The sequence below is a fragment of the Mastomys coucha genome, unplaced genomic scaffold, assembly GCF_008632895.1.
Source record: "Mastomys coucha isolate ucsf_1 unplaced genomic scaffold, UCSF_Mcou_1 pScaffold21, whole genome shotgun sequence".
Taxonomy (NCBI): domain Eukaryota; kingdom Metazoa; phylum Chordata; class Mammalia; order Rodentia; family Muridae; genus Mastomys; species Mastomys coucha.
Genome location: NW_022196904.1, coordinates 126344746 through 126357519, shown reverse-complemented (window position 1 = coordinate 126357519; position 12774 = coordinate 126344746).

Below are 12774 nucleotides of genomic sequence, written 5' to 3'. Positions count from 1 at the left end.
TCTTTCTTTCTTTCTTTCTTTCTCTCTTTCTGTGTTTTTTGTTTTTGGGTTTTTGTTTTGTTTTTTGTTTTTTTGAGACAGGGTTTCTCTGTATAGTCCTGGCTGTCTTGGAACTTGCTCTATATACTAGCTAGCCTAGAACTCAGAGATCTGCCTGCTTTTGCCTCTCTAGTGTTGGAATTAAAGTCATATGCCGTCACTGCATGACAAGAATGTCATTAACTTTTTAAGATTTATTTTTAATAAATTTTAATCATGTGGGGGGGCGAGTGGGGCATGTGTATGTGCATATATGTCCAGGTGCCTGCAGAGGCAAGTGGCATAGGATACACCCTGGAGCTGGAGTTACAGGCAGTTGTGACTCACTTTTTAATTATGTTCTTTAGGTCTGCCTTGGGCCATGTTACCTGCACTAATTCATGAGCAAATTTCTATGTGACTACACCTTTGTTCTTACAAAATACCTCCATTTCTTCATTTAAGATTTTGCTGTTGGCCTGGGGAAATGGCTCTGTTGGTAAAGTATTTGTCTTGCAAGTATAAGGACCTGAGCTTGATTCCCCTAGAACCCACATGAGAAAGATGAGTATAGTATCTGTAATCTGAGCACGGAGGAGGCAGACAGATCCCTGGGGCATTCTGGCCAGCTAGTCTAGCTGATCAGTGAGCTCCAGGGGCAGAGAGAAATCCTGTCTCAAAAAAACAAAACAAGAACAAAACAAACCACAGCAAGTAGGTAAGGAAGACACCCACTGTCACTTCTGGCCTCTGTATGCACACACATGCACACATGTGCACACACAAAAGTAGATATACATGCACACATGTGAATATATACATATATACAACAATTTTTGTATATACATATACATACATGTACATACATACATAGACACACGCATATATGTACAAGAAGTTTTACAAGTCAAAATCTTATTGTCACACAAGGCTGACTATACTTTGTGAAGTCTGCAGAATTGCCAAATTTACAGAGATAAAAAGTAGAATGGGATTTCCAAGGATGAGGGTGGGATGAAGGCCAGTGATTGATGGAGGCAGAATTTGGAACAGACACAAAGGTCTGGAGAATGGTTCCTCAGCAACACAAATGTACCAAATGCCATCAAACCGTGCATTTTACAAGGGGTAAAATGTCGAAATTTATGACAGATATTTTAACACAATAGTATATATGTCCACTTGTTTGTCTGTCTATCTATCCATCTATCTATCCATCTATCTATCTATCTATCTATCTATCTATCTATCTATCTATCTATCTATCTATCTATCTTCCTATTTATGTATACTATTACCACCTATCATCTATCTATCTATCTATCTATCTATCTATCTATCTATCTATCTATCTATCTATCTTTTCTATCATCTATTATTTATCATCTACATATCTGTGTGTCTGTCTGACTATCTGTCTATATATAGTGTCTCCTAGTTTCCAGGCACTGACTTGGATACTGCAAACAGGCTCTGGAGGAAATAGCCAGCCACTGGCAGGTCTTGTGTGGGTGTTCACTCACTCTGTATACCATGCTAAGGCTCTTTGCTCATTCTGTTAGTGATAATCTTAACCGTACTGTTTTAATTTTCACTTTCTACCTGTGAGTGAAAACATCTCTTCACACATTTGCTGCCATCTGTACTCCTCCTGTGAGCTGCCTGTCTGTCTCCTTGGCTTCTACCTATTCCTGGACAGTTTTCAGGAGATCTGTCCTTGTGGCCTCCGTTCCTCTCTCTGTCTTGTGCTGCAAAGAGCTCCCATGAGCCTACATGTTCACTGTGCTCCTCTGCCTGTCCTCCTCATTCTGATGATCTCTTCTCCTTCTTCCCCTCCATGGCTTCGTATTCTCAGGGTAGAATGAGCATCTCCATCCTGTGGTCTAGAAACAGAATTACCGTACATTTCATCTTATCACTTAGATGGCTTTCATAGTTTTAACCTTTACTTCTTTTGTCTCTTGGGCGTTAATTTTATGTTTGATATGAAGAGTGATTAAATTTTTTTTTCTAGACAGGAAACAAATTATCCCCAGAATGTGCATTGAATAGTCAGTTCATTGCTTCCACTGATTTAAAATATCCCATTATCAGTGTCTAAATTCTTTTCTTCTGTTTTAATTCTCTTCCCCTGACCTTTTGGGGTATTCCTGCTCATCACTATCTTATTGTTAATTTCTTTACTTAAAAAAAAAATCTGTTTTTATTCCTAGAAAGGCAGAACTTTCTTAGACTCCTTTAAAAATTTCTCAGTTCCCCTTATACATTTGTTCTTTCATTAAATTCTAGGATCAATTTGATGCTGTACAGAGTCTATTTCTGGGAGCCAATGACTTGGGAATATTGAATTTTCCAAACTCAGTAACACAGTAAGTCTCTTCATTTCTTCTCAAGAATTTGAGGGCGGTTGTGATGAGTGCTAATGGGATGAGTACTCAGAGCCCACTGAACAGGAGTGGAGTTAATAAAGTGAAAGGTAAGTGGTGGGTGGGAGGAGGGGTGGGGCACAGACTGCAGCAGGCAGAGACTGCAGAGCTGCGGCATAGCTGATATGGTCTGGAGAGGCAGGTTGATGCTAGGATGCAAGGTCTGGGAATCCATTTGCCCAAACCCATATCCTGCACCACAACTCTCTGGTTACTCAACACTCTTGCCTTGGCCCTCATGACTTAGGGAATAATCAGTATCTTTAGAAATACCCAGAAAGCTTTGTGTGGCTGGCTTGGAACCTGGGTTCTATAGATCCTAATCCTAATATTTACTAAACAGGAAGGGCACTGACTGAGAGACTGGGATCATCTGGCCACCTAGCTCATAGCTTGGTGGAAAGGAAGAAAGACGACAGTGACAGCAGAGTCTATAAGAGATCAACAAAGCCTAGAGATGGCTTTTGAAAGGTCATGAGAACAGATGAATCCCCAGGTGGGGACAGAGGACAGGAAGCCCTACTGTGGCTTCTAGATCTTTAGCATGGAACTCAAAGGATTCAGGAAGGTGTCATACATAAGGGTAATTAGTTAATTAATTAATTAATAATTTAGAGCTAGAGTCTCACTCTAGTCCAGGCTGGTCTGGAACTTGGTACATAGCCCAAGCTAGACATGAACTCATCTCTCTGTTTCTGCCCAGTAAGTGCTAGGCTTGCTTATGAGTGTGAGCCACCATGCCTGACCAAATATTAATTTTTACATATACTCAATGTGCATCATTACAGTTTGTAGTGAAAGTCAATCAGGTTTCTTTAGACATGAATGTGGCTGCATACCACATTTGTTATAACACGTTTCCCACATGAACAGGGAGAAGAATGGGTTTGCAATAGCTTAGGCTGTCTTAGATCCTGAAAGTGTTCTACGCCCCCCTCTTAAAACAAAATGCATCTGAAAAAAAAGATGATTCCAGAGTATAATTGAGATTTTACATATTCTTTTGTTGAATGTTTTTTTCCCTACAAAATCTGACTTTGATGGAAGAATGAAAGGGGAAGGGAGATGACATGTAAATAATGAAAATATTCAATATACAAAAGAGGACTAATGACAATACATGATGGCTTCTTTCACCTCACATTCAAAACAATGATTTTTATTAAAATATTATTAGAAATGTGTTCCCGTGGGCTGGGGATGTAATTCATTTGTAGAGTGATTACCTGGTGTGCACAAATGCCTGGGATAGAGCTTCAGCACTACATAAACTAGGTGAGGTGGTGCTTGTCTACAATCTCAGGATTTAGGAGGTGGAGGGAAGAGGATTGAGAGTTTAACATCATCTTCTGCTACACACTAATTCAAGGCCAGCCTGGGATACATGAAAGTTCTTCTCAAAAAATATATAAGTACCATGCTGATATAAAAAAAAAATCTATATTTTGTATATATGTTTGGGTAGAGAAAGAGCATCTGCATGTGTGTGCATGGGTGTGCATGCGTTTGCAGGTGGGTCTGCTTACTTGCTCTGCTATGTCCAGAGGCCACAGGTTGACACTGGGATGTCTTGCTTAATTGCTCCTCACCTTATTTTATGAGACAGTGTCTCTCACTTCTGTCTCTGAACCTAGCCCCTGGTGTTTGGGTTATACACACAAACTGCTAAACCTGCTTTTTGTTTTGTTTTGTTTTGTTTTGTTTTGTATGGGTGCTGGGGATCTGAGCTCAAGCAGTCACGTTTACGCAGCTAGAACTTTACACAATCATTCATCTCCTCATCCCCTAAAACTACCGTGAGCCTCAGGGTATGATGGCTATGTGGTGGCAGAGCAAAGCTAACACCCACATGGCTGTCCTTCGGGAAGTAGCTGGTAGCTGCTGGATTCGACAGGGTTCGGGCTGGATTCGAGAGCATCATCACTGACAGAGCTGCAGCCCGATCTGAGCCATGGGGTGGAATCAAGTTCCCACAGCATGGAGTGCAGAGGGCAGTTTGGTGTCATCCTTTCATGCTGTGAGTGCCACCACTGGTTTTCTGTGGTTTGGACTCATTGGATAATTTTTTTAGGTTACTCATGCTAGAGGAAGAACAGGGCCTGGAAGTAATCTGAGCATCCAGTTGTCCTTAGCTGGTTCAGCCTCTTTCGGTTTCTTTTGGCACATGAGCACCAGGGACAAGGTGAGTTCGGCATGAAGTAAAGAACAGCTTTAAATTAAACCATAGCAGTATGTACCCTGACTTGAGGCAGAGGGGACAGAGTAAACCTGTCTTCTCAACTCCCTTTTCCCAGGTCTCTCCAGGGACCAACTTCCAGTCTATCCTTTCTGAGGCATTGGGTCAGGTGCACCATAGACTGTAAAGGTTGGGTACTGGGGTCCCGAGGCCCCAGTCAGAGGCCATCCCAGCAGAGAGTTATAAAATAGCAGTCCTGAGACTTCTTCCCTCTCAGATAGGACAATAGGCTGGCTGCAGAGGCCTATTCAAAGAACAGAAGGAGGCCATGTACACTGTAAAGTTCTGTGGTCAGTGGAGTTTGGAGGGGTGCCTCTCTGAAATCTTTATAGACTTAGATTATATTCTACAGAGGTTTGGCTCATTCAGGAAATCCAAGGATGAGAAAGAGAAGCAAAGACATTAATGGAATAGTTGAAATCTGTTTTAGTGGGTTTTCTTTCTACTACAAAAGTTTCTCAGGTAGCTAACACATCTCTTCGACAAAAATAAGTTTCCAACTAGGAAGTGACAGAGCATTTTGTGAAACCTAAGGGTCATCCATCAATGGTGATGGCTAGCTCCCACTGGTGTCACCTCAGGACCACAGAGGTGACACAGATAAGGCCCCCAAATAGAAGGCAGATCTGCAGAAGCATGGCTACCAGGAAGCTGCCTGCGGGTCTTTTCTTATAGATGCCACGGGAAAGCTTCAGGCTTTTAAGTGCCTGAACTATGAGGTAAAAATGGAGGGGCAGGGGAAGAACTGAGTTCAAGAGAGCCACGTGCTTTGTGCTTTGCTGTGGCTCTGGCCAGAGCTTGGCATATAAAAGGCAGGTGCTCAGACACCTTTAAGAATGGCTAATCAATGGTGGAGGAGGGCTGGTGGTAGAGGAGGGCTGGTGGAGGAGGATGGCTGATGGTGGAGGATGGCTGGTGGAGGAGGATGGCTGATGGAGAAGGATGGGTGGTGGAGGAGGATGGGTGGTGGAGGAGGATGGCTGATGCTGGAGGATGGTTGGTGGAGGAGGATGGCTGATGGAGGAGGATGGGTGGTGGAGGAGGGCTGGTGGTGGAGGAGGGTTGGTAGTGGAGGAGGTCTGGTGGTAGAGGAGGGCTGGTGTTAGAGGAGGGCTGGTGAAGGATGGCTGGTGGTGGAGGAGGGCTGATGGAGGACAATGGTTGGTGGAGGAGGGTTGGTGGTGGAGGAGGGCTGATGGAGGACAATGGTTGGTGGAGGAGGGCTGGTGGAGGATGGCTGGTGGTGGAGGATGGTTTATGGGGGGAAATAGCAGGTAGTTGGGAATGGATGACAGTGAGCAATAAATGATGTTCAGAATGGATGGATGTATCAGATGGTTAGTTGTGAAGGGTGGCTGGGGATGTATCAGATGGCTGGTTGTGGAGGGTGGCTGGGGATGGAAGATAGTTGTTAGTAGAATAAGGCTGGTGGTGGGGGATGATGGGTGGTGGGATTGGAGTAAAGAAATAAGGAGGGACTGGGAAGAGGCAGATCCCTAATAGTCTGTCAGAGGGTTCACACTGTAGATCACTGTGACCTGGAACTTGGTATTGGGGACTCAGGCTGAGAACCAGGGGGCTCCTGAATAAAAACTTAAGATGCTACACTGCCTTCCAGCCTGTTGACCCCAGGAGAGCTCTGTCAGAAGAGGAACTCTTAGCCCTTGGGGCTCTTATAACACAATTCTCTATATCATGTAGTTTGTAAACCTCCCGAGTTCATTGCTCGTGTCTTTGAAGGCTAAAAGTAAGACAGAGATCAAGACACTGACAGAGTCTACATCTGGCAAGGCAGTCTTGATCCACACATCTCCCTGTACACAGTGGGAGGAACCAGATATACCCAAAGTCTCATTTATTAGGGCACCACCTGAGATCAGCATTTCTTCTAGAGCCCCTATTTCCTAGAACTGTCTTTGGAGTTAGGACCTCCACATGGGAACATGGAGAGACCACCCAGAGTCTTAAAGAGCAGTGGCTTGCTGCAGCTCATTTGGCCTTTATTGTTTTGTGAGTGGGTATAATGTGGTCCAGTTGGTCCTCCAGTCAGCTGAGATTGAACATGAACTCCAAGTCCAGATACCACAGGAGGAGCTGGGATCAGGTCTGCATGGAACACCTTTCCATTTTATGCCATGCTGGGGAATCTGACTCCAGGCCTCTGGTACACTAGGTTGGCCGTCTACCCACTGAACTCTATCCCACAGCACAAGACAGCTTATTTGAAGTCAAGGCACCCATCTGCACCCTGCTTCCATGGGCCATCCATCCATAACCTTTCCACTTCTGTATAGGCTTAACTGATCCTCAGAATAACCCACTAGACCATCATCTAGCTGATGGATCAGGTATCTCAATCCTCAGCTGTAGCCTACACAAAGTGTCCCTCCTGTAAGCTAGGAGCCCACAAAGAGTTCTGCTGAAGATTGGTGTCCATCAAAAGGTGAAATCACCTTGCTGCATTTTGATCCATGACTTCCAAAGACAGAAGAAATGATTGGTTTGCCCTGGAGTTCAGATGATAGGGGCATCTCAAATGATGCTCAGAGAATGTCGTTTTAAACAGCAAAATGAAGGTGTCCATTGATGGATCTCCCACCCTTGCTGCTACTGGCAGGTAACCAAGGTTGATTGGCTAGGTAATAGATAAAACTTGTGGCCACAGAGGACTCAAAAAAAAATTAATCGCATTTAATGAAATAGTCCCACAAGCTGCCAAGCCAAGGCAATCCTTTATGGTTGGCTTTCTTCTGCGTTTAGTCACGGAAGCAGCAGTGTGATGCCTGAATGAGGAGCCAGGAGACAGAAACACATACTCTGGGTGGCGTTTGCCGTTTTCCTTCCCCAGAGCTAAGTGGTCTGTGTGCTGGGAGGGAGAAGAGGCGTTCATTTTTAGCCCTAATGGGTTTACACAAGACCATCATCTTCTGTCTCCTAAAGCCCATACCTTAATTATCTCCGTGCCTGGGGGACTCAGTGGTACAGCTGCAAACAGCATACCACAAAACTTTGTTTTATGAAGATCATTTTCTTTCTAAGGGTAGCATTGCTTTGGCTTGAGAAGTGGGTCATGCCAGGATTTCCTGCTCCGCACCTGCCTTTGGAGGAGGCTGCATGTGGGGATTCTGTCAGGCCACTGAAGGTGAGCTTGATTTTGGGGTGATAAGAACTGATGAACTCTCATCGCTTGGGGTCCAGAAGTACTGGGGGACACTTGGGAGTCAGTGTCGGCAGAAGTCGATTGACTCTCTGTGATGGAGAAGCTAATCCTAAACGGCTGCTCTTTCTCCAAGAACTTTCTAATCAGAATGGATCTTGCTGTCGAGGGTAGAGGCATCAGAAGTGAGCTACAGCCAAGGCGATTTCCTGGACATGCTGTCCAGGGGAGCTCATGGCTCTCAGATTGCTTTTTTGGGGGGAGGTCTAACAAGAATCAATATTTAAGATTATGCAACGTCCATTCCAGCCTGCAGCAGCTGCCAACCTGAGGAGGAAGGCTGGATAATTTACAATGCAAGGAATCCATTCTTTTTGAGAGGGGGAAGGGAGAAATCAAGATTTAAGCTTCTTATCCTGGCCTGAACTTTTCTCCTCCATTCTTAATGGCACTGGGCGTAAATAAACCATCCATTTTGCTTTGTAGAACGGGCTGGTCTTTGCACAAACCCAGCGGAATCGACAGCTCAGGTTCAGAACCAAGACCACAGGTCTAGGCTGTAACTGATTTGTAAACAATACTAATTTACATTTCCCACTGTCTGTCAGCCTCATCGGGACCTGTCTTTCTATTCTTCTGCCCCTAACATCTGCAGAGAAAGGCTTTTTTTTTTTATTGTCAGCTACTAATGGTTTTTCTGTCCCATATTTTTAATGTGAAGATTAAATATTTATAAATGCCCTGTCAATAGCATCCCATAACCAGGCCCTCTTGAAGCCACAAAGCATGGACCCAAGCTCACTCACACGAAGTCAGGGGTCACAGGTCAAGCGAGCAACGAGCAGCGGCCATGGAGCACATCTGCTGTCACTAAGTCTGGACAATTATTTATGGGGCAGGGCTCTTCCTTAAAAGGCCCACAGCATGGCAGAGGAAGTTCCTTTGTCTCGGCCAAGCTCCCCCGGCCAAGTAGTTACTGGAAGACTCGCAGCCATGCAGCAGACAACCAGCCTGGATACCATCTGCTTTGAGAAGAATCCAGGAAGCACCTATAAGTGAAAGACTTTGGGATGGGGAACAGGGATGACGAAGAGGATGAGATATGTAGGTCCCATGCCCCAGGCAAGGACTGGTTAGAAATAGTAGGTTTTAAACAGGGTGTGTGAACCCCCTGTGCATTTGGACATAGGCGAGCCTGGGAGTGAGACCACAGATAGCATCCTGGGAGGGAGGGGATGGCAGAGTCCAGCAGGAAGTTGCTCACAGACAAGGACAGGCAGAATGTCTCCGAGAGGTCTATAGACCCATGACGTCAATGCCTCTATGGGTCATGACAACGGGAGATGGGCATGGTCACCCCAGAAGAGTTGGAGGGGACATCCTTCCAGCTACAGACATACACATTTGTTCTTCCATAGAGCTGTTCCTGGTCCTTGGAGGTGACTATCTATGTGGCCTGAAGTTCTCAGTCCATAGAGGGTGAGGCAATGAGGAACTCTGGGAGGATGGTCCAGAGCCTAAAGCGGGGAAGTAGAGGAGAAAGCTATGGGCCAGCAGGTCTGGTGGGGATTCGAGGTTCTCCCCCTGGAAAGAGAGACACAGAGAGATTTTTCTTTCTGGTATGAGGTGGGATGGCAGTGGCTAGAGAGGTATAGCCAGACTGGGTGGTGTACTGATGGGACTGGGTTAGTGACACAGAGGATCAATGTGGCCCGGGTGATGCCAGCACTAAAGACACAAGGAATCTGAAGAAAGGACATCTGCATCTACTCTGTCAGCATGGTGAGGTCACTTTAGAAGCGTGTGGGTTTTGTTCAGCAACTTTGAAGTAAAACCCAGTGAGGGCAAAATAGCTGGGCTCCCCCTCCTGCTTAGAAGTTTCTTCCTCACTCTGGTAATAAGCAGAGGGAAAAAGAAAGTGTATCTCTTTACCAGTGGTGATGCCCAAGAGGAGATGAGGCTTGTTCACAGGCTGCAAGGCTGCTTTGGTGACTAGCCCCCATCAGTCTGAGAACAGCCAGGGCTACAGAGCAGAAGACATCAGGCTCAGCCCGATAAGGGAGCCTATCGATTGGTCCTGTCCTATAGTGAACAGGTTATACCTGCTCTGCCTTTCTCTGGGGAATCATCATTGAGTTCTCTAGGTAAATGATGTCTGTGTGGGAGCTTGGCACATAAAAACATTGCCCAGGTGTGGAAAGCCTGTCCTGTTTTCACACATGAAGGGATCATGAAGAGTCTTGGAACTCCTGGAGGTCGAGAGCCGCTTCCCTTCCTAAATGCACAGTGGAAACCACCCACACAGAGAATGGTATAAACCAGCCCCTTGAATGAAGACCCTTAGCATGGTCCACTCAGCCCCTGCTTCCCATCAGACTACAGAGACCCCCACAAAGGAAGGCAATGGATGGGAGCGCCTGGAATCGGAGGCTCGGGGGCTAGATGGCATTTTTTTCTGAGATGGGAATTGCAGACAGCTAAAATGCTCCTGGTGCTGGTGATTCATTGATAAAGTGATATTGATCATTATCGAGACAGAAACAGTAGGCTCTCCACGAGGAAACACAAAACCGGCAGCACAGCCTGGGAGCAAGTGTCCTGGGTGGGCTGGGCTCGGGGGAGGAGACACCGAGGCATGGCTGAGATGATGATGAACATGTATTGATTTCTTTAGTGCCTCTCCTCAGCCCCTGAGCACTCCATGCACTTATTGGAAAGTGCCTGAAACCAAACTGAAGACAGGCCCAATGGGGAGCATCAATCCAACGCCGAGGGCATCGGAGGGCTTCCAGCCAAGGGGGGGGGGGGAGCAGGTGCTCAGCTGCCTGGCTCCACACACTTAAGGACAGCACTCTGCCTAACTCTGCTCGATCGCTGCAGCCGCCTCGCCAGTAAAACCAAAATTAAGAGGCCTATGTGGACATACGGATGACGCTAGACTCAGTTTATGGGAAAGGAAGGCAATGAAGGGGCAGGTCTGTATGCACTAGTGCCTGCTTGGCCCCCCTCTCAGGACATACATGGTTTGGTGCTGGATCCCGGAGCCCAAGGTCTTCTGGGGACTTGAGGCAGGCTTAGAGGCACCTACCCAAGCTGGGCCTGGTATCCCCATGGCCGGGCTGCCCCATGGTCCTGTTATTCAATATCCCACAGCACGGTTTTTGGGATACTCAAGGACTGCCTGTGTAGCTTAAAGGAGCAATACCATGTGATACCCAGATGCACAGAAACCAAAACCATGTTCTAGTGCTTTTGTGCTTAGCAATCACTTCAACAGTGGAGAAAAATTGTGAAAAATAAGAGCAGCATAGATGGGTGGGGAGATTGCACAGTGGATAAAGTGCTTGCACATAAGCCCAAGTACCTAAATTTGGTGTTCAATAACTCTCATAAAAGTGTGGTGTAAGGGTGCACCTCTGTAAAGAGTAATTCCAGCATTGGATGAAAGGAGACATAGATTTCAGTAGCTCACAGCCAACCAACCACATCAAATTGATCACACACACACACACACACACACAACCCTTTCCAACACCATATATAAGCATGCATGTAACCATACATACATGTACCATCCCCCACACATATACACATTAAAAAAAGCACACAAGCACCATACACACACACAAACATGTACACATGTTCACATACAAATAACATTACTAATGGTCCCTATCCATCACCCAAGTTTGTAGTCTTTGCTCATTTAATCACTAACACCCTTTTCTATAGAGTGCATTTTCTGGACCCTTAGGAAACTAAACATGGCTATTGTTCCCACTTTCCCTGGAGTATGTTTCCTAGGAGGAAGGGCTGTCTTCACTCAACCCTGCCAGAGATCCCAGCTCCAGCAAGCATGATGTGGAAATATTTTCCCTACCCTTCGCATCCCAGTTTTGTCAATGATGCGATGGTATCCTTACATTCCCAATGCCCAGCAGGGAACTGCTATTACTGTCAGAATGCAGTGTGTCCTCCCAACAGACTCAGTTGTGAAGTCTTGGTCCCTAGCTAGTGGTGCTGCTGAGGGGCAATTGGATCATGGGGCTCTGACCTAACCAACAGTCCACTGATGGATTCCTAATGTGATGGCACCATTGGCAGGTAGCAGGCCAATAGGAGGTAGGGACTGGCTGAAGGAAGTAGATCATTGGTGGCTTGTCTCTGGAGGGTTTATTTTGTTTTAGCCTTCCCATCTATCTGCTTCCTGGCCACCATGGGGAAGCAGCTTTCTTTGTTTCCTTGTTACAGATCTACAGCATTGGGGGCAAAGGACCATGGACAGAAGCCATGAGCCAAGAGAAACCTTTGATCTTTTATACTATATCTTTCAGGCATTCTGTCACACCAAGCAAGAAAATGGCCAACAAGGTTGTCATGTCTCTTTAGACCTCCTTTATTTTTTATTTTTTGGTTTTTGTCTTTTGAGTAAGGGTTTAATCTGTGTAGCCCGGGCTGTCCTGGAACTCTATAGAACAGGCTGGCCTCAAACTCAAAGATTTACATGCCTCTGCCTCCCGAATCCTGGGATTCAGGTGTTATCACCATCTGGCATATCTGGAACATTCTTATAGCCTTTGTCTTTTTTGACATTAAAGACTCTGATGAAAAGTCTAGCTTGCCTACTGTGGCTAGAAGTCTGGAAGAGCCTTGCCCTCCGGTCACATCCACACAGTGTTCATAACAGCTGGGAAGGCCATCTAGTGCTGACTGATGGGGTTGGTTAAATCTGTGGTTGTTTGTCTGCTTCCTGCCAGGCTCAGAGGACAGATCAAGGCTGTCCATCTCCTGCAGGGAATTGTTCTTAGCTGCTTGCTCTATGACTCACAGACCCAGAATGTAGACAGTACCCCTTGAGGTGTGCACATGTTTGTGGGGGCCAACCAAATCTTAGGTCAATTTTGACCTGGTTAGCAACCTCAGGATTTCAGAGAAGG